Source organism: Lagopus leucura, unplaced genomic scaffold, assembly GCF_019238085.1.
Source record: "Lagopus leucura isolate 7727_CA_CO unplaced genomic scaffold, USGS_WTPT01 Super-Scaffold_100002, whole genome shotgun sequence".
Classification (NCBI taxonomy): Eukaryota; Metazoa; Chordata; class Aves; order Galliformes; family Phasianidae; genus Lagopus; species Lagopus leucura.
In genome coordinates, this window is record NW_024962263.1 from 88,254,937 (window position 1) to 88,279,821 (window position 24,885).

The window sequence follows — 24,885 nt, forward strand, 5'->3', positions numbered from 1 at the left end:
ACGACGCTCTTCCGATCTTACTTACCACGGTAGCCCCCGATCAAATCTATTTCTGCATTGCTTCCAGTAAATGTTTCTCTGTATTCTGTCCTGATTTTAAATGAAAAAATGAGTTTTGCTACGATGCCTTTATTGATTGTTAATGAAACAAACCATTGGAAAGGTATCTAACTGTGGGTCACAAAATCCCCCTTTATTTATTTTTACTCTTTAATATTCACTAAAGGACTAAAGGATTATCCTGAGCCAGCAATTAATTCAATAGAGTTAGTCCTTCTTCTATTCTTATAATAATCACATGCACTCCCTTGTTAGTGATTTATGTTCACGAAGCCCCTGAGCTCACACTGTTTTTTATAGCCACTATCTAGATGAAGTGATTGGTCTTTCTTATTACATGCTATCAGTCATCCAAATAGATGACAGTACAACTCTTTAGATATTCTATTTGAGTATGAACATGATTAGTGGAAATAAAGTTATATGGACAGAATTTTACCCTCAGGTTTTATCTTTCTTTCTTTCAAAGTTAGCATCAATATATTTTCATTTAACTATGTAAAGTATATCTTAGTGGACACTTTCCATAAATGGCAGTATTACATGCATACTTTTTACTATTTTAATTCCAGATATCTTAGGACTAGATACTATGTTCCAGTGAGCACAAAGGCCTTCATCAGATGAAAGGATTTCCTGATTTCTCTCTAAAATCTCTCTGCTTTTAGCATTCAGAATTAACAAATTTATGCATGCATAAATGGATTTATCTGCATTGTTCTGGTTCTAACTGCAATACTGCTATTTTTGCTGTTGAATATTTTCATCTTATAAACATATGTCAATTTGTTGGCCATGATCCTGTAGCTGTAAGTTGATATGACCGTGTAAGTATCCTGTATATTCCAAATTTGTGTTTTGCACTCAGTGCATTTTGCTTTATTTCACAAGAGCCACTATTTGAAATTTGAAGTCAAAGAGTAAACAGAAATTACTCATAATTTTCTTATGATGCAACAAACTACTGAAGGAAATGTTCCAGAAATGCCCTCCATTTCTGCATATCTCTGGTTTATCTTTCTTAGTCTTAGGATTCCTTCCCTTTTGCTTCTTTTTCAGTAAGTGGAGATAGAATCAAGTCATTCCAATAAGCAACTGAAGCTAACAAATATATAAATCACTCTGAAGTACGTATTTCTCTCCTTTGAACTGAGACATACTCAAATTTAGATGGAAGTAATCTACAACTGAACAACATTCCGTGTGCTGATAAGTACAGGCTGTTGGAGAGATGCCCATGTTAACAGAACTTCTCTGAGTACGTTCTCTCCAATATTTAGTCTATCTTGACTTTAGAAACTTTTTTTTCTTTTTTTTAACATTTTGCCATCTCAGAAACCAGCATCTGACTCATTACTTTGTTGTATAATATCATGGCCCTACATCAGTTTTCAGAGCTGCTTGGATTAAGTGTCAGATCCATGGATTATGCAAATTCTACCTGTCCAAATGGTTTTACGCATGACATTTAAGAATAACACCTCCTACAAAAATGTGCATTTCTAGATTGTTTCTAACTTCATGTCAGCTTGTCAGATGTTGTAGTCTAAAAGAGATTTATCAATTTACCTTACCTAGGAATTTATTGAAAATAACATGAATTAAACAAAAAATATCACCAGCAACTTTTATGCCAGCGACTTCAGATTCATTTGACAGCTTGCCATGAGTTTTAGACTTTGCAAATGTTGGTGCGGATATAACAAAGCCATCTTTTCTGCAGGCTCTTTAAAGAAAGATAGTAACTCTAAGCTTTATTTTATGCCCCTCTTCACAATTCTTTTCTCGAAAGTCTTCACTGTGAAGATGTCATTTAGTGACATTTTAAATACCATTGTCATATCTTGCGGTCCTTTTCCTTCCATTTCTCTCTCTCCAAGAAAGTTTGCTCCTGCCTATAAAATGGCATTGTTTGTAAAAATCATAAAAGCTGATTAAATCGGTGACCTCTAGATCAACATCTCCATCATTTAGCAATATTTTTAGCTCTTTTTACTCTTCTATTTCTCGTCCTATTAGCATTTAAGTGCCATTACTTTAGTAGTTATCCTTTTCTGAAAGCAAAGGAGAAAATGATGAGTGTATTTTGCACACCAATGTTTTAAATACAAATTATTTTATCTTAGCTGAAAAAAACACTTCCTTTCTTCCTTTCCTCTCTTTATTTTAAATCCTGTTGAATCCATTAGCCTTTAAAATTTTGCATAAGATAGTTTGGTATGGCTGCTCCTTAAATAGAAACTATTTAATCACAGACTACTTGGAGATTAAATGGAACTTAGCATTCTTTAACTTATTTGCAGACTTTTTGCTTTTGCTAAGTGTTTTTGGTTTAGTGTTCAGGCACTAAATCTCTAACGAAGGTGCTAAGTAATGCCTGGGATAAAAACTGACCTGTTGCAGTAATTTAAATGTTTTTTTGGTTTTTTTTTTTTAAGTCTTCAGTTGTATGGATGAGATGACACTTAGTTGGGGATTTCGGTGATTTATCCTTTCTTAACAATGTCATTGTTCAACAACTTGAAACCACATTTTGTAATTTCCATAAATAAATCATGACATTTAGAAATGACTGTTTTTAGGGGTTCAAAAAAACAGAATAATAGAATTGTTAAATTTGGAAAAAGATATTGGAAAATACCTTCAAGATCATCAAGTCCAACTGCCAACCCAACACCATCACACCCAATAAACCACGTTCCCTAGTGTATCTCCACATCTCTTCAACACCTCTAAGGACAGTGACTTCATCACTTTCCTCAACAGCCTGTTCCAATATTTGGCCACAGAATAAGTTTTTCCTATTATCCAACCTGAACTACTTTCCCAATCTGAAGCACATAGCAACATCTATGGAATTCGAGGTGCCCTCCACCCAATGGACACAAAGGAACCCAGTGGGTGCCACGAACCAACAAATTGTCAGCCTGGATTAGGGCTGGGGTTCGGGGCAAGGGATCCAATGCTGCTTATTTTAGTTATTGAAACAGTGTCTGACTTTCACTCAGTAGAAGGCATCAGTTGTGTAATTTGTTTGTCTTATGTGTGTCCCCACAGCACGTAAAGTCTGTGTGCGATCAACGCTAGTTCTTACATGAAGTCCTAAAACTTACAAGATATGCTGTATTTTGCTTATGAAGATGCCCAATGTTGAAAACATTTCTATCACTTAGTCCTCAATCTGGAATTCATCCAACTTGCTCAAATTTGAAAATTATTGGGAAATTATTATGCTATTTTCATTCTGTTATTTTTCATTTTCAGATGTAAATCAGTTCATGATTCTTGAAGAAGCCCCTACATACCAAACAGAACAACATTCTTCCATTAATTTCATATCCAGTAGTATCAGAAGGATAATTATTTTGTGACTTCCACGTCTAAGAGATTTAGGCTAAAATAAAAAATTATTTTACTATCAGAAGGTATCCATGCTGAGCTTAAAGTTTGTTGCAGATTCACCTGGCAAATTTAAAAGTAACCAATCTATTTCCCTCCTTGCCTTGTTGGAGCATGCAGCCTACTCTGATTCTTTTCCCAGACAACACTGATTGCGTTATGTTTTTTACAGCTCTGGTCCCTTCAAAGTAAATCGTCACAGCAGCAGTAAAAATAGGCAATGTGTGAAATGATGAGATAAACTTTAGGTAGAGAAACTCATTAGATAGAGATGGAGATTTAGACTTAGGTAGGGAAACTCAATCTGGTATGCAAATGAATTGAGCACTGAGATTTTTAGGCTTGTAACAGGAATATCTTAGTACTGTTACTTGCATTCCAGCATCTGAAATAGCTTAAATACTGGTTGGGTGTATCGCTAGGCTCATCTAAGTGAAAAATAGAGGAACAAAAATAATAGGATGTGTATCAATGCTTGAGGAAATAGCATGAATAGAGGCCTTTAGGGTGCTAGACCAGTGTATTTACTGTACTGCCATCAGCCAACTCATTAAAAGGCCGTTAAGCAAATTAGAAAGTGGGTAACCACTCCTTACAGCCTGTTGTTTATTTGCAGGTCAATGTAGGCTAATAGAGCTTTTTGTTCTTCACAAATACTTTCCATGACATTAACAGATTCCAGTAAAAATCTAGTTCATTTATTACAATTTCAGGCTCACTGGAAGAGATAAATAGGACATTAAATATGTACTGAAGTTTAAATTGGCAAAATCCCATCTGTTCTCATACTTCCTCTAGAAATATAGGAGCCTACAATCCATCAGTCTTGTGGCATCAGCCCAGCAATTAAGGATGCTGACAAAGTCCTTTCAGAGTGGCATGTTTGTACTGAATGCAAAGTGAATTTCTGCATTCAGTACATGCTGTATGAAAAGGGGCAAAATGATAAGGTATTTTTCAGCCCATTTCTACAACAGAGCATTGAAACAAAAGTTGTGAAGCTAGGATGAGATCGTAGTTTGGCTTGCCTCAAATTCACCATTTTTAAAGTTGAATCCAACTATATTTCAATAATACTTATTTTCTATGAAGGCATGAATCTGGGCCAAGGCAGTTAATATTCCTGACATTGCAAATCATACAATAAAATTGTCATATGGCTTAAAGCCACACAAGTGCCACGTATGAATGAGGACTCAGGGCTGAAACAGCTACAAGAAGAGTTTTAAGAAGGGACATGATAGTGATTTACCGTGAACCCAGCAGTCCACTGTAGGATTATGCAAGATTTGAGCATGCAGAAAATCAATCAGGTCCACAGCAGCGGATATTTGCTAGCTTAGTTTATCTGACAGATGAAAACTGGGATTCCTAATCAGCTCCTTGTCAGTACATGAGACAGCTTCAGGAGATGGAGTTGAATAGCTCAAGAGCTAATATAGTTAACTCCAGTAGGGGCATAAGTATTGTCACATAGAATCATGATTTCTCAATTTGGGAAACTTCACTTGGCTTTCTGTTATTATTTTGCCATATTAAATTAAATAATCTTCTTTTAAGAATAGGACTATGGAATACTACTACTCCAAGGGCATCTCTTCAAATAAATAAATATGTGAAGTGATAAAATAATGTCTCCTACTTTATTATGTTGGCCCAAGATGGCAGAGGCAGATGTTACTGGCATGACAGTAGAGGTTGAACGTTCCTGCAAGTATTACATCAAACTTTGCCCCCATGTAACAGGCGGCAGCAGAGGGGCAGTCTGACAGTATGGCTTCTGACATGGAAGTGCAGATGAAGAAAAGGTGTGTAACTGAATTCCTCCATGTGGAAAAAATCGCACATACTGACATTCTGTTTCAGTTTCCATGGAAATAAACAGGAGGCATTACTTCAGGAGCAACCTACTTAATCATGACCCGATTTGAATGACTCTGATTTGATTTAGATGCTGTAGTTCTTCCACTCTTTTGGAAAATGGCATGAAATCTAGTGGGTCACTTCTGTCAGAGATGTTGCTTTAGTTCTATGTAGATCAATCTTTGAAGAAAATTAGATTTCAAAAAAGGGCAAATTTAGTAATAATACTCTAGCAGAGGGAGATGAATGAAATGGGAATAAGAAACAAGTATAAATACAAAAGGAGAGGAAATAGCCTCCTGTCCTCTCCTCTGTATATGTAGTAGCCCACTGAAAAGGTATGTCAGTGTTTCCCAGTGAAGCAGTAAGTATGTATGAAATAACTGAAATTACACTACTGATGTGTTAAGAAATCATTTCTCAGTCTATATTATGATTTCTTCAATAACAACCAGGACCCTGATTCAGTTTCTCTTATTTTTTTTCTAGTACTGAAGAACATGGGGTACAGACAGATCTCTTGACTTCTTCAAGACTTTACTTACGTTCAGTAGTAATTCTGCTCTTAGGATTTTTTTTCTCCTCTGGATGACTAATTGATTTACAGTTCAGTAAATATGGGAACAGTTTCTACTTACAATCCACCCAGGGAAGAGTCAAAATCTTATTGGTCATAACTACTTTAGGCCTTGTTTGAAGTGTTTTTAACTTAACAGTGGTGAATACAATGGCATAAGAAGAAAGTGATGAATAAATCAGACCATCTGCTACCTTAGGGAGGCAAACTTTGTCTCTCTGTTGTTGTGGGTTAATCCCAGTAGGCTGCTAAATACCACAGATTCTCTCACCCACTCTCACCAAGTGACATGGGAAGAGAATTGGAGAAGTGAAAAAACTTGTGGGTTGAAATAAAGACAGTTTTATAGGTAAAGCAAAAGCTGTATGTGCAAGAAAAGCATAATAGAAAACTAATCTACTACTTCCTACTGGCAGGCAGATGTTTAGCCATTAGCAAGTTATAATGATTATTTGGGAAGTTAAACACTGAATATACCACCTGTCCCACTCACGACATCATCTGGTATGGAATATCCCTTCCACAAATTTGGGTCACCTGTCCAAGTTGTGCCTCCTCTCAACTTGTATATCCCCAATCTACTCGTAATGGTAAATTTTGTCCCATGGCATACGGTATCATAATAACCTTTATCTTTATTAGGTGACCCATTTAAGGTAAGTGTTTCAAGTGCTGTTTTTTATTGACAGCTAGGAGTGGAAGTGCCTTCACTGCAGGAAAACAGGAGATATTTTAATCATGTCCTGACATTAGGTGTCACGAGAAAGAAAGTACAGCAGAATAGTTATTGAAACCACCTACATCCAAGCAAATCACTCCCATTTACACTTTGTGGTCAGGGAAAAGCTGGGGCTCAGATCAGTTGGGTGGACAGTGATGCCTAGCAATACCTGAAACACTTCAAGGCAACTGAGACATCAAACAGAGAGGAGACCAGGCTTCCTGGAGATCCAAGCTCCTCTATAATACCAAATAAGCTCCAAGTACAGTGCATCAAATAGCTCTGGATGCTTTTGTTTAGGTACCTTTTCTGAGTGTGTACTCAGAAGAATCAATAGATTTTAGTGTGCAATTCAAGTGTTCTTGATGTAGGTACCTACACTAAATCATCCTAAACTCCTGCTGTTCTGTTGACTGAATGTCTTCAAGCTACAGGATTACATCAGATAACTAAGTGTACTGTAGATGCCTATGATGCAGATACCTGATTTTTGCATAGCTGAATCTTGCTCAGATGGAATCCCAGCAAGTTGCATGCACCCTTCTAAACACTGGTCAAATGCAAAGCTCAGTTCTAGCATCATCATCCTGACTCTGACTTGTATATATCTGGCTCCTTTGTTTTTGTCATTGCCTGTTATCCTTGGTGGATATCCTGTGACTGATACGGAAAACTGCAACAGTTGTTGTGATTAACTTGTCTAATTCCAGGGATTTTGCTCAGCAGTATCAGTTTTTCTGCCAGCTCCAAACAAATATTATATAAGACTTGCTGGAAATGATGATGCATCCCATAAAAAACTGAGCTGCTGTTTCATACAAAGCACATCTGAAATGAAAATATTGGTATTCTTAGATAGACAGTATATTTCTTTTCTCTACCTTGGCACAAGCAGGCTCAGAGGGATAATGACCCTGGCCTTGGAAGGCCTCATTATTCACTGTGAACAGTAAGAAGTAATGCTATTTCAGTGTGACACCTATAATGCTTTTGAAGCCTAAATTACCTAGCATGTGTAGATGGATGAGCAAAGGGTCTTCAGTATGAACTGTTTCTTCTTCCTGAACTGGTGCCTGTGTCTGCATCTTCCTCATTCCAACTGATCACTGTAAAAGATTTTTCCTTTTCAGAATAGCATCATTCACCTATGAACTGAGAGGTGGATACCTAATGCCAGATGACTCCACTGTTAAAGGGAAAAGCCTTCTGCTTATTTTGTGGGAAGAAAAAGATCGAGAGCCTCAGAGTTCATCTTAATAGTAGACAGTATATAAAACACAGGTAATGCAGGTTGACATTCCATCCTCTTGCTGTCCTATGCACTCTCCCCAAAACAGTTTCTTGCTCACCTATGCTTCTCAACAGGCACTTACCCATAGTTCTACCTCTTAAATAGTGTACTGTGCTTTTAAATTTCCTCTTTCTTATTGCTGTGACTTGAGTTAAAAGGCAGACTGCTTATTAGGCAAAATGTTGCTGTTAGGGATCTCCTATACAGAAGAACCTGGAGTGTGTAATCTAAACCTCTTCATAGGGACTAAATAAAAGAGGACTGCAGAAATAAAATTGTCTGTTTTGATTCTATATTATAATGTTTTTACTTCTAGTGTGGTAATAAATATATTTTCTCACCTATGTTTCTCTTTCAAATAAGTATGTTTTTATTGCAAAGCAAGCAGCAAGGTACATGTGTGCAGTTGCCCAGAAAAGGACTTTGCTATACTTACTTTTTCCCTCACACAATTGTACATTGCCTTCAGACAGCATCACCTGAAAATAAAGAGTGGAATTGCTCTCACAGCATTGGCAGGCATCATTCTCCTGTAGTAAGAGGAATTTGCATCTCTTCACCGGCAGAGATGACAACTTTAGTGCAGCTAAACAATACAATCAAGGACATCCAACTGTGGCAACTGCAGTTTATTCACCACATTGTCTAAGGAGTCATGAGGGTTTTAGGTATGTTACTGGTTGATTTCAAATGTGTCTGCACCATCCTGAAAGACTCATCTCCAAAATGATCGTCAACACTGCGAACTCGGCCTTTCATCCCTGCTTCCAATATGCATTTACGTCCTGCATGTGGTGTTAGGATTAAAACTTTGAGTTTTAAACTAGGTTGAGTAAGATATTCTTTTTTCTTCTTAAATGAAAATATGTTTAAAAAAAAAAAAAAAAAGCATCTTCCGTGACAGTACTTAACTTCTGCAAGCTGGCCAGAAAGCTCTGAGACTGCAAGGCAAGGTCTGCCTACTGTGAAAGTAGAACTGTGCACACCAGCTCTGTCAATCCTCCTAAAATACTCATAAATCCCAGTAATTATGCCCAAATTCTCACCCAGTTGACTCTTGGCAATTATCTCCCACAGTATTAGTTAAATGCTCAGCCTACTCAGAAGTTGGATTCGCTGTTGTATCTCAATGGACGTTTCATCACATTTATTGCGATTGTCTCCTTCGAATTTTCTTTAAAAATAATGAGGGCAAAATTGAAAATACAATGAGAGACTTGGTTATCAGAGCATCCCTCTTATCTAAGTGCTCTGGGATCAGTTATACGACTACAAAATCTGACATGCATTGAAAATCTCAGTGTGTTTATTTATAACTGCGCATAGCCAAACAAATCCCCTGGCTCCAATCATGTTCAGATAAACAGCCAGAGGCTGCATTATTTTATTTTTAAAGGCATGGCTTGCTGTTCAAACACAGACAGCAAAACAAGTATTTGCTGCTTAATTTTCCTCCTTAGACTGCTGGAAGCTTTTTAGTGGGGACCCTGTTTGATTACATTGACTATTAGTTTGGATTTACAGGGGCAGAGAGGGGCTGGAAAGCAGTGCAAATGCACGTTGAACAGAGTTGGATGAAACATCTTTGCTCTCTCATTTTCTACAGAGAAGCAGAGGTGACAAACTATGTTGCATTAGCTGTCTTAGCGTAAATGATGGACACTTCTCCTCTTTAAATTGGAATTATGACACTTGTTGCTAGCTTGAAACCAATCTGAAGTCAACTGAGTTAATGAAACTTCTGTTTTCAAACAGCTCTGTTTGAAGACTGTTTGTGTCTGTGTCCCTTGAAAGAGTGATCTCTGAGGAAGATTTGAGTACTCTTAAGTGCAGTGTAGATCATTTCCAGCCACATCATGATAGCAGAAGTGCTGCTTGGCATCTTGTTGGCTATTTGCAGCCTCATACACTCCAGGGAGATGCCCCATTAGTGTTCTCAGGCTTTCTTTCTTTCACAAGGTCCATTCATAGCCACATGTATAAGTTAAAAGAAATAGAAACACTGGATCCATTAAGTCATGAAGGCTCACAAAGTGCCAAATGTTAGCTGAGGTGCTTTGCAGGGACATTGTGATGAACCCTGCTTCTTCTGCCTAGTATTCTCTGAAAGGATGCTAGCTCTCACTTGGCTAATATCAAGAGCAGATCAGAAAACATGTCTTTTTGTTTTTTTTTTTCCTCCAGAATGCCATAGAATCAGAATCATTATGGACGGGAAATATCACTAAGATCATCTAATCCAACCCCAACCCATCACCACCAAGCCCACTAAACCATGGCTCTCATTGTCATATGTACAAGTTTCTTGAAAACTTCCAGGGATGGTGACTCCATTACCTTCATGGGCAGACTGTTTCAATAATTGACCACTCTTTCTGAGAAGTATTTTTTCCTAATATCCAGTCTGATCCTCCCCTGGTGTAACTTAAGGCCATTACCTCTCATGTTACTGCTAGTTACTTGGGCGAACATTACAAAGTTTGATTTCTTCAAAAAAAAGTTTACTTTTCCCCACAAGATAAAAATATAATGTTAGTGTCATCAGTTATGTTTAACTGTTGTCAGAATATTATTTTATATAAATTATATAAAAAATATATATAAAATATATATATAAAATATATATGTTATTCAATTCCTTCTGCACAGTAAAAATGGCTACAGGCACTCTTAATATTCATTCAAAAGCAAATTAAAAGCCGTGTTTATACTGAACTGAAAACACTTGACATTGTCAAAACTAGAACATAAAATGATTATAGTTCATTTTATCATTTCCATATTAGAAATGCCACTGAAACGGGACACATTACTTTGAAATGTTTAGATTAAATTGTAATTTCTACTGAAACGTTGTCTTGTCAAATTTATTCGTAGTTGATTTTCCTACTCCTTTTCATATCTCTGACCACTGTATATAATTCCCAGCCATCTTTTCCAAACAAAGCTCTGGGGAATTGATTTTACTGAAGAAGTATAGTTTTTATTGTTGTTAATCATGTTACTAATAAATAAAACAATGTCAGTTGCATTTTGAGTTTTGCTCAAATCTATTATATTTTAACCCAGACAGCTACGCCAATTCAGATTCCTAATTTATGGACCATGACCTCAGTGTCATAGAAAAACATAATTCATATTGTTGTCTGTACCTCCTTCAGCAACATATGGAATTTGGGGCAATTCAAATAAATTTAACAGAAACACAGAATTCAGAGACATGAGATCTCATATATTCCTGAGTATTCAGATAGCAGCCCTGAAATAAATAAATAAACAATCCAATTTTACACATTTTTGCACAAAATGAATAACTTACATATTTTTACACAAAATACCTAATTCACTCATGAATTCACATCAGAAACTGTTATGGAAGCCAAATGTATACATGCACTCAAAAAGAATTATAAAAGTTACAGAATCATAAAATCATTTAGGTTGTAGAATACCTTAATATAAAGTCCAGCTACCCACCTAACACTAGAAGTCCACAGCTAACCCATGTCCCTTTGTGTCACATCCACACTACTTTTAAACATCTTCATGGATGGTGACTCTACCACATCCCCGATCACCTGTTCTAGAAACTCACAGAGGAAAGGTATATGAACAGTTGCCATGCATAATGGTTCATCTGTATCTCATGCAGATCTAATTATCTGACTTAAATACAGGGAAATATTAATCTCTACTTGTCTAGTTTCTAATATTTCCATCAACATCTGTTAGTTTCCCCTTTCAGAGGCTGAATATTGCACAAAGGGGACTGTTCATTGATTCAGTTGAGCTGTTCCTACACAGTTATATTTACAAATTATAAATTATTTGGGATTAAGAGAAAGAAGCAATTTTATGAACAAAGACAGCAGGATAGCACTACAACTGATTGCAAAATGTTTTCCACCAAAACACTGAAAATTAAGAGCTCTGTAGTTGCTTTTCAGCAGCTGAAGTACTTCAATTGAAATCTAATCAATGCCAAAAAAATTCAACCAGATGAATGGTAAAACAATGGTCTTACAAAACACACATTGGCCCTGGATATGTATTTTTTTTCTTGCCTATAGTAAAAAACCAGCCTGAACCAAAAAAAAGCTACCATTTACCTTTTCTCTTTTCAATGTAATAACTTAAATGAAGCTATAATACATCTAGATTTCATGCCCTCATAAAATGAATATTTTCAATGACAAATAAGATTGAGAAAATAGACAGAAACAAACAAAAAACCCCAATATATTCAGACTAAAAATATATGGAAGGTTTTTTATTTTCTTGGAGAAGAGTGATATTTTGTGTTGAATAAGAATCTTTGTAGATGAAATCACACCTATTGGTAGATGTTTGTATCTATACATCAGTAATTATTGATGAAATCTCATAAAATATGACAAAAGACATCAGATAGAATGTATGTCCCAAAGCAAAATATATTCTAACACATAATTATGTCTATTATATTTCCTAATTCTTATTTAATACTTCTACTTTTTACAACCCAATACTTATATATTCAACTACAGTTGAAAAGTTATCCTTCAGATCTCACTTGACCTTTGTGTTTTAAAAATCAGCAAATAAATGAAAGAAGTAAGTAAGCTGAAATGATTCCAAAAATGAATAAATCATCTGTTTGAATTAAAAGTTGTTGTCTTGTGCAGGTAGATTTGTAATTATTTCAGTATTTAAACAAACTAATTTCTGCTTTTAGCAGGAAAGGAAGAGAGTAACAACTGTAGTCATCAGCCTCACTAAGAAAAAATTCCTTAAAATATTATAAACAAGGAAACTCTTATAATCAACTGACTATAATGGGAATGGATTCTATGTCATAAGAGTCAGGCCAGTGAGAAGTGGCTACCACAGGAAAATTGCAAGAGTACTACTTGTAGAACTTCTCCTTGGTTTTGAGATTTCCAAGGGCTGCCGAAGTCTTCCTCATTGCCTCTACTGCCAGCCTGCCCTTCATCTCTGCAGGATGCTGGGCTGGGTCAGCACCATTGTTGATTTTGTTCTGTCTGGGGAAGAGGACATCAGGAGCAGCTACAAGCTGTGCAGTGAACCATCAGTCATGTGCACTGTGCAGTTTCCACACTGATGATCCATATTGCAATGATGAGAATTTCAGAGTCATGGAATTATTTCAGTTGGAAGGTTTCTTTAAGTTTCATCTAGTCCAATTAGCCTGCATTGAATAGAGTGATCTACAGCTAGATCAGGTTTGTTCAAATATATGAGTGCTCTTATTGTTTTGTGCACCACACCAAATTGTTGGCCACTGGTATATCTTTTGAAGGAGAGTGTCGTCCTTCCAGAGGCAACTCAACACGCTACTGTAGTAACACCCAACTATTCGCTGTTGTATGCATGCATCCAGAATAATACTCTCATGACTCTGAAAATCATTCCTTTCCATCGTATCTCTGTCATTAAGGGATCCAGCATACCCCTGCACCTAGTAATCAACTTTTATTCTGTACAAATCAGCAGGATATCAGTTGCATCCTTCAGAGGACCCATGGAGACAGTCTCAGTCTGGCAATCCTTTGTTTTCAGCCGTCTTTGGGATTTCAAGGGTCCCACTTGTCTCCCAAATGCAGTTACATAGATGAAAGAAGTTCAGACCAAACGTCTCTTATGTCTGCAAAAGACTCACTGATCACCTTGGCTACTATTTGTTTCACAGAAATCATAGGCCAAGGCCATTTATTTGAGTACTTAGCCAACACTGTGATTTGGGACTTTGTTCAGTACTTTTTATTCAGTGCTGTATGAGTAAGAAGCTGAAGGAGTGTTGTTGTGCTGGAGTTTAACAATAAACATAAGATGTGTAAGAAGAAGAAATACAATATTGAGTGGACAAGATGATTTAAGGCTATAATGGATCTGGAAGAAGACTTCAAGGTTTCATATGCCATGTCATGGAAGGATCATCTGATCATCCCAGCATGGTATCGAGTACTCCAATTCTTTTCATGCTTTACTCATTTATGGTCAAGGTGATTCTGCAAAGAGAGCAGTAGGAAAGCATTTTTTATTTTCTTATCACAGAATCACAGAATGGCCAGGGTTGGAAAGGACTTCAAGGATCATGAAGCTCCCTGCCACATGCAGGGCCATCAACTTCCCCATTTAAAACTAGACCAGGCTGCCCAGGGCCCCATCTAACCTGGCCTTGAACACCTCCAGGAATGGGGCATCCACCTCTCTGGGCAGCCTGTTCCAGCACCTCACCACTCTCTCTGTAAAGAAATTCCCCCTGACATCCAACCTAAATCTCCGTTCCCTCAACTTAAAACCATTTCCCTTGTCCTGCAGTTATCAAGCCTTTCAAAGAGTTGATTCCCCTGCTGTTTGTAGGTTCCCTTTAGGTACTGAAAGGCTGCTATGAGGTAACGCCGCAGTCTTCTTTCCTCCAGGCTGAACAAGCCCAGCTCCCTCAGCCTGTCTTCATAGGGGAGGTGCTCCAGTCCCCTTATCATCTTTGTGGCTCTCCTCTGGACTCTCTCCAACAGCTTCCTGTCTTTCTTGCATTGAGGGCCCCAGACCTGGATGCAGTACTCCAGATGGGGCCTCACCAGGGCAGAGTAGAGGTGAACAATCACCTCCCTGTCCCTGCTGGCCACCCCTCTTCTGATGGAGCCCAGGACACCATTTGCCTTCCGAGCCACAAGGGCACACTGCTGGCTCACGTTAAGTTTTTCATCTATCAAGACCCCCAGGTCCTTCTCCACAGGGCTGCTCTCAAGGACCGCTCCTTCCCGTCTGTATGGATGCCTGGGACTCCTCGGCCAAAGTGCAAAACTCTGCACTTTGCCATGTTGAACCTCATCAGGTTCACCTGGACGCAACTTTCTACCCTGTCGAGATCCCTCTGAATGGCATCCCTTCCTTCTACTGTGTCATTCTCTTATTTTACACCTCTACACCTTTCCAGAACTCACTCTCCCACCAGTTCTATGCTGATATTCAGCTTTAATCTGTTCTTTTTAATTTGCCATGCCTCATCATCCCAGACCCTCAAAAATATTTTTGAAGAGAAGCAATTTTCACATCTCTAAGCATGCCAAAACCTAAAACTGAAACTGTGTGCCAGGTTCACTCCAAGATTATTTAATGTTATTTATACACATGGACAAATGTGGAAAACATGCATGAAGAGGCTATGCCTACACCAATAAAGCTGCACAAGCCTGTTTTCTACTTGATTATGTCCTAGATTCTTCATTCCTAAAAAAGCATAGGGATGATTAGGATTATTTTTTTCTGATAGTTGAGATGCTTATAAAGCTCGTTCCCTGTATAGATTTTCTAATTAAGGATGAGCAGATAATATATATATATTTTTCTCTGAATAAGAGCATTGATAGGACTTCATGCTTTTCTCCTTTTTCCACAATTATCGAATGACATTTTCTTTGTGATTTTGGCCCCTCTGTATATCTGGCCAAAGTAGATGAATGTGGAAGACAATCAGTCAGGAAGATTGAAAATGCTTAACATTTTCATTAATGTCTGGAGGATGGAACAGTGTACCCTCAGCAAGTTTGCAGATGGCACAAAAATAAGTGGAGTGGTAGATGCATCAGGTAGTCATTCTGCCACCCAGAGGGACACGGACAGGCTGAAGAGCTGAGCTGATAGGATTGTCATGAAGTTCAACAAGGAGAAGCACAGAGTTCTGCACCTGTGGGAGAATGACCTGAGACACCAGGACATGCTGGGAGCCACCAAAAAGGAAAGTAAATCTGCAGAAATGAATTTGAGCATCCTGGTGGACATCAAACTGAATGTGAACAACAAATGTGAACTTGCTGGAAAACAAAAACAAAACGAAACAAACAAAACCAAACAAAAACCCTAATCATCCTGGGGCTGCATTAAGCGAAATAATGGCAGCAGATTGAGGGAGATGTTCCTTCCTCTCAGTTCAGCATTGTTGAGATCACACAGGAAGAATTGTGTCCAGTTCTGGCTTCTGCAGTACAAGAGATACACGATCATTCTGAAAAGAACCCAACACAGGACCATGAAGATGATGAAGGGACTGCAACATCTATCCTTATAATGAAGGGCTAAGAGAGCTGGGACTGTAAAAGCTGGAGAAGATTCAGGAGGGATCTTATCAATGTCCATAAATGCCTAATAGAGAATGCAGAGAATGGAGCCTGTCTAGTCACCAGTGCCACTGCCAGGACAAAAGACAGTGGTCACAGTCTGGGGGAGAAAAGGTTCCATCTAAACATCAAGAAATGTTTGAGTAGTGAGGAAGTAAAAGCATAGGTTCCTGAAATGAAGAAGGCTCAAACAGCAGACCTGAGGGTGCTTTTGTAATTTCCTCATTTGTGAAGACCCATCTTCCTCTTGGAGTAGAAACGTGAACAGATGCCTAAAGATTGCATGAGATCCAGCACAGATGAAGGCAAATAGAGCTGGATTCCTCAGGTGATAAATTCACGTACTTTCATTAAAATCAATGGTCTGGGACCAGCTAGTTGTGAAAACTTAATGTAACTACTAACTCCCACATGCCTAACCATCTGAAAAAGCTAGGGAACAATCTTCCTTTAAGATTTGGATGCATTCCCATGTCACTTTAGGAAAATAAAGATGTCTAAGTTAGTTGTGATCTCTGTCTGCTGTCAAGGGAATATCTCCAGAGGATAATTCAGATCTGGTAGACTAAAACACCTGCTGGAAGTGCTTGTCTTTCTGCATTGAGCATATGGAAACCTAGCTAGCTAATTTTAGGCTAAACACAGAAAATCTAGTTGACCAAGGTTAGGTGAGATAGCTCTCTTTTGAAGTACTCTATGTTTTACAACAAGACATCTTGTATTATGCAGAGGAATGCATATCCTTCAGGGCAAAGAATTCAAAACAGGTGCTAAGAAAAACAATTTATCAGCCTATTATCTGTGACTTAGAAGGAGTGCACATTATTATTTGTGTCTGAGTTCCCTTAAAGAAAAATTTTAAAAGCAATTTATTTTGTACAGGGAGAAATAGTTTCCTGACACAACTGGAGGGGATGACAAGGGTTGTAATATATAAATAATACAATCTATAAAGATGAAATATTTAGAGGGATTAAAAATGCAATAAATGTCAAGAAATGACTTTTTTTTTTTTTTTTTTTTGCATGAGAATGAAATTTTACATTCACTCACATTTTTATATGTATAGATAGAACGTGAATCCAGATTCACAACTTAATTGTTGCACTTTCAGTCTCTTTGATTTCTTCAAACACATGATGGACTTCAAAAACCTCTGTGATGCCACTGTCTGAAAGAGTCTGCTCTTGTGATTACTGAATGTGACCTTGCAGTAAGGCAGGTCTGAAGGAACATCGAGAGGTCGAGTAGCCCTTCATTACTCTGCCTGTGGATTGTGACATCTGAATTTTATTAAACAGAAGGTGATACAGAAAACAAACAATAGTTTAAGCACTACTGCATACATCTGTATGCAATGAAAGACATATGCAATGAAAGTGGAACAAAGGTGATGATTTAAAAGTAATAATTGAACTTTCAGTTATGAGCACATCCTCAGCTGACTGTATAAGTGAATTACTTGGGAAACATGACATAACACAATTTTTTTTTTTTTCCCTTAAAAAAAAGAAAGATAATGATGTTACATATATAAATATATAAATATAATGATGTTATATATATTTATATTTATAAAATGTTAAAAATTGCTGATCCTTTCCACCTTTTGAAATGAAATCACCCATAAACACAGTATGTACATGAGATTATTATAATCACTAGAAATCAAGATTCAAATACTTTCCAGGCAATCATTCTTGGTCCTTATCCATCCTCATCAAATGTTTTACATAGTTTTAACTATGTAAAACAATACTATACATAGTTATATATAATTATATATATATATATAGTAATATATATATAATAATACTAAAATAGTTTTTCATAGGTCTAACTAAATTTTGGTTATCATGTCTTTCCTCTTGGATCCTCCCATTTTCATCGAAACCAGTTCCAGCTTTTTCAATGTTCCCTTAAAAGCCATGTGTTGTAGATTTCTCACCTTATTTATCACTAGTAACAGTAAAATAGCTAGAGTCCAGTATCTGTTCTAGTGTAACATCCTTCCTTTCAGCAATCACTGCAAAGACTTAGCTATGTGAAAGAGTAACATTATTCCTCTCTATGACATGTATCTTAAATGGATTGTTTGATTTGCCTTCTTGAGCTGTGAGTATTTATTAATCGTAGGGGATCCAGGTGACCAAATTGAACTGGAGACTTAATGGTTCAGAAAAGTTGAGATTAAGTGCAAATTCGAAAGTATTGCTTTACTCTTATTGAATCTCTTGGACCACTCCCCCAATTCACAAAGAGGATTTTGAATTCTAACATTAATCTCTAAAGTATTTCTAGTCCAGTATTGTCCACAAGGTTAGTAAGAATCCTCATTTTTTTAACCAGATAACAGAAAATGTAGGCAATAATAACTGACAGATCCAGTAGAAGACTAGAGCATGCAAAATTTCATTTTGACAAAGAGTTATTGCTAATTATTTTCACCCTGCTGTAGTTTCATTGAGGAGATCTGAGTTCTGAAGAAAGATATTTATTTGAAATGATTATTCAAGAAACAGAGGTTGAATGGCCCTACCATGTATGTACCCTAGAAATGTCTTTGCCCCCTCTCAGTCTCATTGCAGCTGACTCCTGTTGCAGAGGGAGGGTGGATATCATAAATGTAATGTCCTGGATGTAAGCAATGTAAGCCATAAACAATGATATTCCTTTAATGGGGAAAGTAATAACCTCGGCTCTGTCAAGTGTACGCATTTAAACCAGTCATGAAAGAATAAATTTAGATTTAGTAGTACTGGGGTCTGCTCCCATAATACTTAATCATGGGCTTCCACGACCACTCTGCCATCAGAACGGCCACAGAACTGAGCCCATGGATGGCAATCAAAGACTGGTGTTTTTCTATTATTTATTTTTTGATAGTCAGTAAATTATACAGAAGAAATGAATGTCCCATTTTATGAGGCAGTAACAGCCTGGACTTCAGCACAGAACAAGTCACTTTGGATCTCAAGCAGTATATCAAGGCCCAGTTGTTTGGCTATTATTTATAATATTTTATGGATGTCGTCAGACAGTTAAAAGCTGTACATAATGCAGCCCACTTCTGAACCTTTCTGTTATGCCAAAGAAAATTAGGCAGGTTCTGAATGAATAGAGGAAGATGTTGCATGAGAGATTGTCTAGCCCCCTGCTTCTCCATTGCTTCTTCCTTAGATTGTAGAATGACTGTAGATATCTAAGAGTTTCAAAGTGTATTTCTTCTTCATGACGTAATAGTGCTGAAAATGATGGGAATTCTCATGGAGAGAGTGGACAAGAAGTTATCAGAAGCTGTGGATTAAGGATTTTGTTTGACTCTGTCAGTCAGCTACTTCTGTGCTGATAGTTCAAGTCACTGGGTTGTTTTCAACGGCGTATGAGGTCTGCACCTTTTCTTCAAACTTCCTCAAACCTCTTAGAAAGTGTCAAATTTTCACCTATTCTTTTCTAATTGAACTTTCTAAAGTGGAGAGAATTACAAGATTTTTCATGAAGTCCAAACAGACATGGGTAACAATAAATTTGCTAAAAACGTGGATAATAAATTTTCCACCAAAAGACAGAAAAACCTTGCAGAAAAAGATCACGGATGAAGGAAAAACAACCTCAATTTACTGGTTCAAACTTTTGGCACACCTAGAATAAATTTTAGCAAGTGTGCAACAGGTGCTTCTTCTATCAAAATGTTCAAAGATTTCTCCTTGGATATATTCTATGTTCAGATACCCATTTGACCAATGAATTAAACGTTCTTTTAAACTCCCAGCTCACTTCAACATTTCTTAGATGGTCAGATTCATAAGATTTTGATTTTCCAACAGATAATGTGCATGAAACTAAATTTGAATATGTCCAAAATCCTCGTGATATTCAAAATCCATAATGAATAACATAAAAACATGGCACTTTTTTCTTCTTTCTGAGTATGATTCCTAGCATAGAGGGGTTTAATTTAGTTTTAAAGAATTTAGGATATATTTTAACCCTGGTCTCTAAGTATACCTAACATCGAAGTTCATTTTAATAGACTCAGTATGCATATATATATATATATATATATATATATATATATACAATTCAGTGCTCTCAGTGGATATCAACAACAAAAACTGAAGCTATATGAGTTAAATGGATGTAAATGCACATGTTGCTAATTTTCAGCAGTATTTCTAAGTACCATATTGAAAGACTATGAAATCTCATGTCATTCTGTGCCCTTAAACACAGATTGCATGTTTTTGTTTAAAAATTTATCTTCCATCTTAAAGTCAGACTGGTGGCTTGTATTCAAAAGCCATAGTATAACGCTGTATGCTGTATCGAATCATCCAATGCAGCTATTTACAATAATGATCTCCACGAGCCTCAACAAAGTGCTCTTTCTTTGAGACATAAATGTCTTTGTGCTCAAATGCATGACATCCATTTATCTACCTGAAAAAGTTCATGCAAAAGACAAAAAGTTAGTTTCTTGAGCAGTTTTTCCTTCAACTTCTTCCTTCTTTTTTACTGCTTTTTTTTTCCTCTTGAAGTTATTATTATTCACATGCCACACCATATTTCACACCATAGCATGTTTATTAGCAGCAATGTACAGTGTCCCAAGCAGCAAAAAAATCTATGATTTACTGACTCCCTTTCCTTCCAGTAAGCCAATTGATCCCACAATGCTCCTTGGTGGCCTTCAGGCTAACCTGATTAGCTACTTGTCCTGTTAGTGCCCAAGGTTTGGGCTTAAACCGCTGCACTAAACTTGTCTAGAACTAATAATTCTCTGTGCCCATGTGATAGTTTTAATTTATGTATGCTCTGTAGAGGCTGTGTCTATGCTTAGGAAGACCTATGGCTTTCATCCTGAGTAGCATCCTTGAATCAACAGGTGGGCTGCCTATTTATATAAATTCTCAGACAGCCCATGCTCTTAAAATTATCCAGGGATTCTGATAAAGCTTTCAACCTTCTGATTTTGCAAATGTTTTTCCTCAGGGCAGCTTGGTAGAAAGGTGCTGGAGCAACTTCAGAAAGACTGGCATTTCTTGAATAATTTAGGGTGTGCTCAACTGGTGAGGCCTGCCTTACTGGTAGGTAAAAGAAAAATGTAAAAATATTTGGAGCATTGCTCACTCCCAAAGAAGTTATGACAGTCCAACAAGCACAGATCAGAAAGCAATCCAGGTGTCCATCTGGTAGGTGTTGTCTTTGAGGAAAACTGAACTGTCATCTGAACTTAATTGGTTATATACTAATTTATTACAATAAGACTTTAGACACAAAGTACACACGCAGTCCCTTAAATTTTGGTGCTATAATCTCTACCTAAATTCTATCAGAAGGTATCATCTTGAACATGTAGGTATCCAGTGCCACTGGAAATGCCACACTGTAACCAAGGCACTTTCTAAAAGCAAACACACATCTTTGAGAATCCACAACTTTCTGGATAACAAGACAGGAATCAATCCAGGACCATTCTGGAGAAGGCAAGACTCATAGAGGATCATATCTATGCATCTTATCAGAGTGCAAAATATTTGGAGGGAGGGTGCAAAGATGGAGCACAAAGTAGAACACTTCTGTGCTGTATAGTTAGTGGAGCATGGGCACAGTTTGCCCGGAGAGGTTATGGAGTCTCTTCCTTGCAGATCTACAAAAGCTGCCTGGACATAGAATCACAGTCATAGAATGGCTTGTGTTGAAAGGGACCTCAAGGATCAAGCTCCAACTCTGCCACTGCAGGCAGGGCCACTGACCTCCACGTTTATTACCAGGGCCCTATCCAATTGGCCTTGAACACCTCCAGGGATGGGGCATCCACAACCTCTCTGGGAAGCCTGTTCCAGCACCTCACCATTCTCTTTGTAAAGAATTTCCCCCTGACATCCAACCTAATCTCTCCTCCCTCAACTTAAAACCATCTCTCCCTGTTCTGCAGTTATCAGCCCTTTCAAAGAGTTGATCCCCTGCTGTTTGTAGGCTCCCTTTAGGTATTGAAAGGCTGCAATGAGGTAACCATAGAATCATAGAATCATAGAAGATTGGAAACGACCTACAAGATCATCTAGTCCAACCGTCTCCTCATCACCATTGCCACCACTAGCACTAAACCATATCACACAGCTTGTCATCCAGAGGCCTCTTGAACACTGCCGGGGACGGCGACTCCACCACCTCTCTGGGCAGGCCACTCTAGTGCCTGACCACACTCTGAGAGAAAGAGTTCTTCCTTATGTCTAATCTAAACCTCCTCTGATACAACTTGCGGCCATTAACCCGTGTCCTGCTCATTGCCTGGGAGAAGAGGCCAAATCCCTCTTCACCACAACCTCCCTTCAGGAGGTTGTAGAGTGTAATGAGGTCTCCCCCGCCGCAGCCTTCTTTCCTCCAGGCTGAACAAGCCCAGCTCCCTCAGCCTGTCTTCATAGGAGAGGTGCTCTAGTCCCCTGATCATCTTTGTGGCTCTCCTCTGGACCTCTCCAACAGCTTCCTGTCTTTCTTGCACTGGTGGCCCCAGACCTAGATGCAGTACTCCAGATGGGGCCTCACCAGGGCTGTGTCGAGAGGGACAATAACCTCCCACAGGTCATTCTCTTCAGGACTGCTCTCAAGGATTTTTCCTCCCAGTCTATACATATGCCTGGGATTCCTCTGGCCCGAGTGCAAAGTGTTGAACCTCAGTGATGGACATGATGGACACTGCTGTAGATGTGCCTGCTTGAGTAGGAGTTGGACCAGATGGACGTAGAGGTCCCTTCTAACCACAGCCATTCTGTGCTTCTATAGTTCTGTGACAGAATGGACATGCATGGATACCCTGATTGTGGAGCATATATTCACCTTTCCAAATCATTGTCCTTCTGAACACAGCTTTTAAACCTACAATTTTCAAGAGTAACTACTTGGTATCCTTCATTTAACATGCATTTCCAATCTTGATTCAAATTTATCAGAGCCAGAGGCTTATTCTGTGCCACAAGATACTGAGTTCATGAATCATCATACTTCAGGGATACTGAATCTGAAATTAATAATTTCTTCACTGTAAGCCTCCACTTTTTTTATCTTACCAATGGCTATAAATCACTGAGTGGATATAAATCTATGTAGTCAAATACTTTTGTAGCTTTTTTTTTTTTTTTTGTCTACCAAGCAAATAATTATTTATTCTCTTAATAATGTTAATGCCTTAATTTCATGCAGTTGCCAAATCAAAAGAGGAGTGGCAGCAGAGGGTGGGAGGTAACTGTCCCTTATACGCTGCCCTTGTGATGTTCCATCTGGAGTATTTCTTTCAGACCTGGGGTTCCCAATACGGGAAAGATGTGGAGCTTTTGGAAGGGGTCCAGAGGAGGGCCATGAAGATGATCAAGAGGCTGGAGCACCTCTCCTTTAAAGAAAGACTGAGGGAGCTAGGCTTGTTCAACCTGCAGAAGGAGTTTCTAATCAGAAAGGAGACTCACTTTTTACATGATCTGCCAGTGGTAGAACAAGGGGGAATGGCTTTGAATTAAAGGAGTGGAAATTCAGCTTAGAAAAAATTTTCTACTCAGAGGGTGGTGAGGCACTGGCACAGGTTGCACGGAGAAGCTTTGGATGCTTCTCCAAATCCTTGGGGCTGCTCAGGGCCAGATGGGATGGGGACCTGATCATCTGGATCTGGTGGGTGGCAACTCTGCCCATGGCAGGGGAGTTGGAACTAGATGATCTTTAAGATCCCTTCCAACCCAAGCCATTCTATGATTCTATGGTTCATGTAATAGTGATACTGACTGTGCTGCATCTTTTCAGTTTTGTCTCAGTTCAGCATGGTTGTAGCCACATTAGAAATTAAACTCACATTTAAAGAGTTAAACTGTTACGTATTTTGAAAACGCAGTAGCATTTGTATACCTCATTGATTTCCAGCAGTTGTCCCAAAATAACTTCTTGATTATTTTTCTAGTAATTATCTTAAAGCCTAATTATATTACAATTTGTAGAAGTTCCGGAGCTGGTATGCTATTATTTGCAAAAAGTCAGTGGCTAATGTCTAATGACAGATGATTTTGGTAGTGAAGTCTCACTCATCAAAAACAAAGCAAATCAAACTAACCAACTAAAAAACCAACCAAACAAAACTGATACTTGTAATGTTATTCAAACAGTTACTGAAGAACTCAGTCCTTACTCTGCACTGAAATAAAGGTACAAGAAGATCACTTGCGGAGTGCTGGATAGAAAGACATTTCTCAGAAATGATGACTGTTAGACTATTATTCTTTTATATCCAGAGGGATTTCCACTGCTTAGAGCCTTTCAGACTACGTCGGAAATCCTTTGGGAAAACGGTTCCTAGCTTTGCTTCATTAAGGGAGCCTATTTTCTCTGTATTTACTCACTGCTGTGATAGATAGTTGACAAAATCAGGGAGAACTGTTCTTCACAGTAAGAGGAGACATATACTATGCTCTAAAATTCACCAATTTGCCTAAAGTTGCTGTTCACACATTAAAATCCAATACCTGTTCTCCACTATGTAAGGGCACAAGACAGATATATGCACACCATTGCCAAATTTGAGCTTTGTCATCAGCCAAGCTCCAAACTATACTCGAGGTCTCTAATACTAGATCTATGAGGTGAGGCAGGGAGCTTTGAGGACATATTTGATGATGCTGTGCTGTGTGACCTCATGTTTGAATCCTTTCTATCCTTATTGTTGTTTTACAGACTGCCTATAGTTCAGCATCCAGATTGTGTTTGAGGATAAAATCGGCATATTTTACAGTATAGCTGTAGGGGGTTATTTTGAACCATCAAACCATTATTTTTCTTAACCGTATATATAAAAATTGGTCCTGAGTAGAAGGAT